At 45.5% G+C, this 5,697-nt stretch overlaps 1 long non-coding RNA gene across 1 annotated transcript; it reads left to right on the top strand.

Annotated features, from left to right (window-relative positions):
• The first annotated feature begins 2,926 nt into the window (after positions 1–2,926).
• LOC123159978 (uncharacterized) lies at positions 2,927–5,164 on the top strand. The gene is made up of 3 exons (XR_006479946.1): positions 2,927–3,162; positions 3,261–3,323; positions 3,735–5,164. It is a non-coding gene; the product is annotated as an uncharacterized lncRNA (long non-coding RNA).
• Positions 5,165–5,697: the final 533 nt, after the last annotated feature.

Here is a 5,697-nt window from a genome sequence, read left to right as displayed (position 1 = left end):
AATACTTATGCTATCTCGAGAGAAGCCTCTAGTGAAACCTATGGCCCCGGGGTCTATCTCTTATCATATTTGCTTCCAATCTACTTTTATTTGCACCTTTACTTTTTGCATCTATATTATAAAGTACCAAAAATATATTTATGTTATTACTGTCTCTATCAGATCTCACTTTCGCAAGTGGCCGTGAAGGGATTGAGAACCCCTTTATTGCGTTGGTTGCGAGTTCTCTGTTTGTTTGTGTAGGTGCGTGGGACTTTTGAGGAGCCTCCTACTGGATTGATACCTTGGTTCTCAAAAACTGAGGGAAATACTTATGCTACACTTGCTGCATCACCCTCTCCTCTTCGAGGAAAACCAACGCAAGCTCAAGACGTAGCACCCCTCTTCATGGTAAACCTTGTAAAACAAGGGAGAATAGCCATAAGTATTGATATATAATGTGTAATAACAGCCCATAATGCAATAAATATTGATATAAAAGCATGATGCAAAATGGACGTATCACTCACCACAGCGATAATAGATCATATTATCCTTCTTACGAGCCCACTTGGAGGCTCTATCCTTATCTGACCTGTCAGCAGCCTCGACCGAGCCCGCCACCGTGGTCTCAGTCACTGGCATCTCAGCATTGGCCAACGCCGTCACCATGTCCATAGCCTGACCGGACAACTCCGGCGTAACCTCCTCCGTAGAAACCGTCGGCTCAACAACCACAGGTGGAGGAGGCTGACGGTGACGGTACCAACCACCACGACCACCATGATGATCGTGATAGCCACCTCTCTACCGATAGTCTGGGCCAGATGCCCCTTAGACAAAGCCACCCGGAGGGCCGAGAAACAGTCTCTCAGCTGTACCATCGCTCTGCCAAGCATATCCATGGACGCCACCCCTCGATGAAGAACCGTGGTGTTGGCCATCACCATACGCATTGAGGCCATCGTCACCCCCATTGTCCCCGGGGCGGTCCATTAGAACCACGGTTGGCCGGGCCACGAGGCAAACCCGCACCTCCAGCACCCATGTTGTCAGACTGAGGCGGTGGTGCATGCGTCTGCATCGGCTGAGGTCGCTTTTGCATCGGCCTCGCGACATAGTGGGGCGGCAGCGCAGCCCGATGCTGCTGCCTATGCGCCTGAACTTGGTTGCGGGGAGGCACGACGGCAGGCCCAAGCGGCGGCGGCCTTGCCCCTTGTACGGCGCCACCCCGTCCCACAGCAGCCACAGCAACCGGGCCCTGCGGCGGTGGCCGAGGCCCTTGAGCAGCACCGCCCCGACCAGCGGCAACTAACGTAGCCGGACCCTGCGCCGGCGGCCTAGGCCCTAGCTGGCCACCACCGCCAGGGCCGGCCCTGAGGGGGGGCAGGGGGGGCGGCCGCTCCGGGCCCCCCCAAATCGAGGGGCCCCTCTCCAGGGTGTGTACAAGTAGGCTAACATATTTTTGGTCATCAATTTTGACGGCTGGGCCTCACGCAGCAGTGTGGAAGGTACACATGTACCCGACGTACCAGTAGCCAGGAAGGGAGCCAACGATTGATTCGTTCCTATTAACTAGTAAGTGTGCACGTGCAACGCACGTATCATAATCTAACTCTTATAAAAACATTTATTTTGAATATAGTTTCTCTATTAGCAAGTTATTTTTATCGAACCATTTAAATGTGTCTTATACGAAACAATATGATCGCACATGTAACATACAATCCGTGGGACCTGTGTTGTTTGCATCATTTTTCATGTCTCAATTTCTTAAATTATCATAATTTAAGTCCACTAAAATGACAGCTATCTTTGATTTACAATCTGTCGTATGAGCCAATAAAGTAGAAACCAGAGTTAACTTCGAAATAGTGGTACAACATAGAATAAGTATAATGATAAGTGGCGAAAAATACATGTGTAGGAGTGTCAGAAAAAATATCTCATGTGAAGTACTCCATAAAACTTAACATCCATAGACTACACGATGACCTAACTTAAATATATTCAACAAAAAAATATCAACTTTTATGGAGATTCATATAACAAATTTTAAAATCATCAAACAAAAATGACAGTAACCAACGATGATGATTTTTAGAAGATAAAAAGGATGGCAAGCATGCAGGGGAATCGGATAAAAAAGAATGGGTCTTTTTAGAAGATAGTTTTTTTGATTTGGACAAGGCGCACAGTCACAAGCTCTCTCTGGTCAGTGCCTAATTTTATTTAAAAAAAACATTAGTTATCCTCCCCACCGCCCCCTCAGTCCCTCACATTTCTCTCCCCATTCCCCATTCTCCCATGGTGGCCACACCCCTCACTCCACATCCGGCCCTCTTCGTCACCAACGCCGGCGCTCCCTGGTCTGGCCGCTGCTCACCTTCGTCACCACCGTCGGTGCTTCCTGGTCAGTTTGCGGCTCCCCTTCGCAGCAGCTGCCCTTCCTCCCCTTCATGTGGAATCGCTCGAGGAAGTGGCCGAGGTGGCCCTCGAGCTCGGCATGCTCGCGCCAGCGCTAGGCGCCGGCGGAGGTGGACGTGGAGGTGTGGCACTCGCACGTGCCTGCTCTACCCTGCACCTTCTCCGAATCCGTTCGCCGAAGTGCTCGAGAAGGCGCTTGAGGTCGGCATGCTCGCCGGCGACGCCAGGCCCCTCCCTCCTCCTGATGCCCTCTCCGTCGCCGCCTTGAGCCTCTCCACCCTCTCCCATGCGGTCGTCATGGTCCAGGTAAGTCCCTCTCTCCAACCCTGCCACCTGCTCCACGCCTCCACCCCGTCAATTTGGTTCTTCGCCAGGTGCATCGCCTCATTGAGAAATCACCATGAATGTTCCCAAGACTCTGTATAATTGTTCTGTTATAGGGCTTTTTTTGTGGGGTTATAGGGCTTTATTATAAAAGCTGATTTAACTGACTATTATTCTGCTCTAGATTGCTGCACCTTCTGGTTCTGAGTGGATCCAAGAGTCATCATGATACAATATCTTTTCAAAAGATGATAGATTATCTTCATGAAAGAAAGGAAGTTGGAGAATTATCATTGAAGAGGAATTCAGTGTCATGTGTTTCTCAAGAGCTAAAATGGAACAAGAAGTGCAAAACTGGAAATTCTTTTTGTAATACTATTAAGCTCGTCATGGTGGTTACCATGAATGAGTGTCTGGTTTAATCTCTAGAAAGTGATTTTGTGTTACAATGTTGCCTTTCAAGACTGTTATATGAGAAATCTTCCGCTTAATTGGTGGCTATGTTGAAGATAAGGCCCTTAATGGTTCAGATTTCCCGAGGGAGGAAAAGGAGGTGCTGAAAGGGGATGGGAGCAACAAGTATAAATCGAAGAGTATGTTTTGATTCTGAGTTGCATTGCACAGTATTTTCATTGTTCTAAGAAATTCATGGAATTGTATGGAACATTCCTTCATGTGATAGGCATATTTGTTTACTAAATCAAACTGCATAGTTCCAACAAATAGACATTCAAATGCACCATTTTACACTCTGAAAGTAGGAAGTGCAACTTCTTTAGTGTTTAGAATGGATCAGGTGTACTTCAAATCTTTTCAGTTCTAAATAATTATGCACATTCTCAATCATCATGTGTGCAAAAAGTGGGCTTATACAGATTTGTACAATTCATTGTAACATCGTGGAGCTGAAACTAATTATGATTAATTTGGTCGTTCTCTGATGTGTGATTACGTTAATGCAATTGGCACCTTTGTAATTCGCTAAGCTAAATTCAATATTTCAGGTGTTCTGCGACAACTCAAGTCACCTTCGTAAATTCTGGAAGCCAACTGTTTTGACACCAGGCCAAGGAGATAGAGTGCATTATTTAGTCAGTTACAAAAATGCAGTAGCCAAAAACACTAACCATTTTCCACATAAAAAACCATTAATTACCGTTCCCTCTCCATTTGCCTGGTACATTCTAGTTAATTTAGCATCTCACCAGTTATCTGAATAATACATAAGCATCTAGTACAAGGGCATTTTTACCTTGGTACATGACATCTCATCAGTTATCTGAATAATAAATAAGCATGCAGTACAAGGGCACTTTTACCTTGGGACATGGCCAGGGGTGTATGTGGTACATTTTTCCTGTCATTAAGAAGTGCTGTTGAAGCCTCTTTCTTCTCACGGGCTTCACGACGCCTTTTAAGAATATCATCTTTATTGCGTGCATAATACTCTTTTTTCCTCTGCCTCTTCAATTCTTCAAGGTATGTTATAAATACATACCGCAACTTAGCACATAAGCAACAGCAAAACAGTAGCGCAAAGTAGGAACTGGTTGATGATAGTTACCCAATGTCTGGTTGTTGCTTATATCCTGAAATGGGGTGCATGCCCCCGCACTATTGGGAGATGCCATACGTTCGCCTTCATGTGAATATTCATGCCATTAAATTTTGAGAAGCATGGAAACTGTGGAAATTAATCATGAACACCACCATCAGATGCAAACATAGTACACTGTCCTTTCTCTTGATATTGTGTTTCAGCAGAGTTCTACTTTGACATTAAAATCAATTTTGAATGGCAGATCCCCTTACTGGACCACATTAAGTTGTTGGCCCTGCTATTTAACATCCATGGTGATGCTGATGATGATCTTGGCAGGGGTAATGCTTTGATTTCATAGACATGTTGCTTTGATAGCTAGAGAACTAATTTCTCAAGAGGACTTGATTTAGTGTTCTTATAATATTTTTTAGCTGGCGCTGTTTTTTTTCATGGATTTTTCCTGTCCACTACATCATAAATCTGGTAATATAAAAGTAATATCTATTTTTGATTATGTAATGACCGACTGTTATCTTGCTTCTTACTCATGTATCTTCAGAATTATGTATCTGCCTGGGGTCTTGGCATGTCCTTGAGCACGCATCAGGTATGTATGTATCTGTTGGTATCTTAGTGCACTTTGTAGTTTCAGAGTAGCACTCTATAATTTGGCACATGCTGACATGCCTATGAGTGTATATGTATGTGCATGTGTACTGGCCATAGGCCCGAGCTGAAACTTATTATGATTAATTTGCTCGTTCTGTGATGTGCGATTACATTAATACCATTGGCACCTTTGTAAATTCTATAAGCTAAATCCAATATTGTAGGTGTTCTGCGACAACTCAAGTCACCTTCGTAAATTCAAAAAGCCAAGGAGACAGGGTGCATGATTCAGTTAGTTACAAAATTGCAGTAGCCAAAACACTAACCATGTTCCACATAGAAAACCATTAATTACAGATATGAAACGAACGGCTTATAGCATTATGCTGTGCAACTGTTTGTTTTTTAGAACTCTATTCTGAAAATTCTAATCCTGTATAATGTTGCAATAGGTGAAAGGAAGAAGTTGAACCTGAAGAAGGGCAGGGAAGAATTATAGCTTTGTGTGGCCGGCTGGTTCAGGGGAAGTGCAGGGCGGGCGCGGCTCCACGGGTGCCGAGGCAGGCTCCTGGGCAGTGGCTATCTCGCGGATGGGCCACACTGCAAGGGCAGGTTCGTGGGCGCCCGCTATCGCGCTGACGGATTACATGCTGTGAGCAGCAACAATCGGCGGTGGCGATCTTGCAGGGAGGCGACCGAGCGGTGCAGTGCGGTGAGGTATCGATGCGGGCAGGAGACGGGGTTGGTGGGAGGCACCCTGATCAAGGGCGAGGGAAGCTAATTTAGTTGAGTTTCCTTATTAGTTTGCGATCACA

The sequence above is a fragment of the Triticum aestivum genome, chromosome 7B (assembly GCF_018294505.1).
Source record: "Triticum aestivum cultivar Chinese Spring chromosome 7B, IWGSC CS RefSeq v2.1, whole genome shotgun sequence".
Classification (NCBI taxonomy): domain Eukaryota; kingdom Viridiplantae; phylum Streptophyta; class Magnoliopsida; order Poales; family Poaceae; genus Triticum; species Triticum aestivum.
This window is presented reverse-complemented; position numbering and strand designations above follow the sequence as displayed.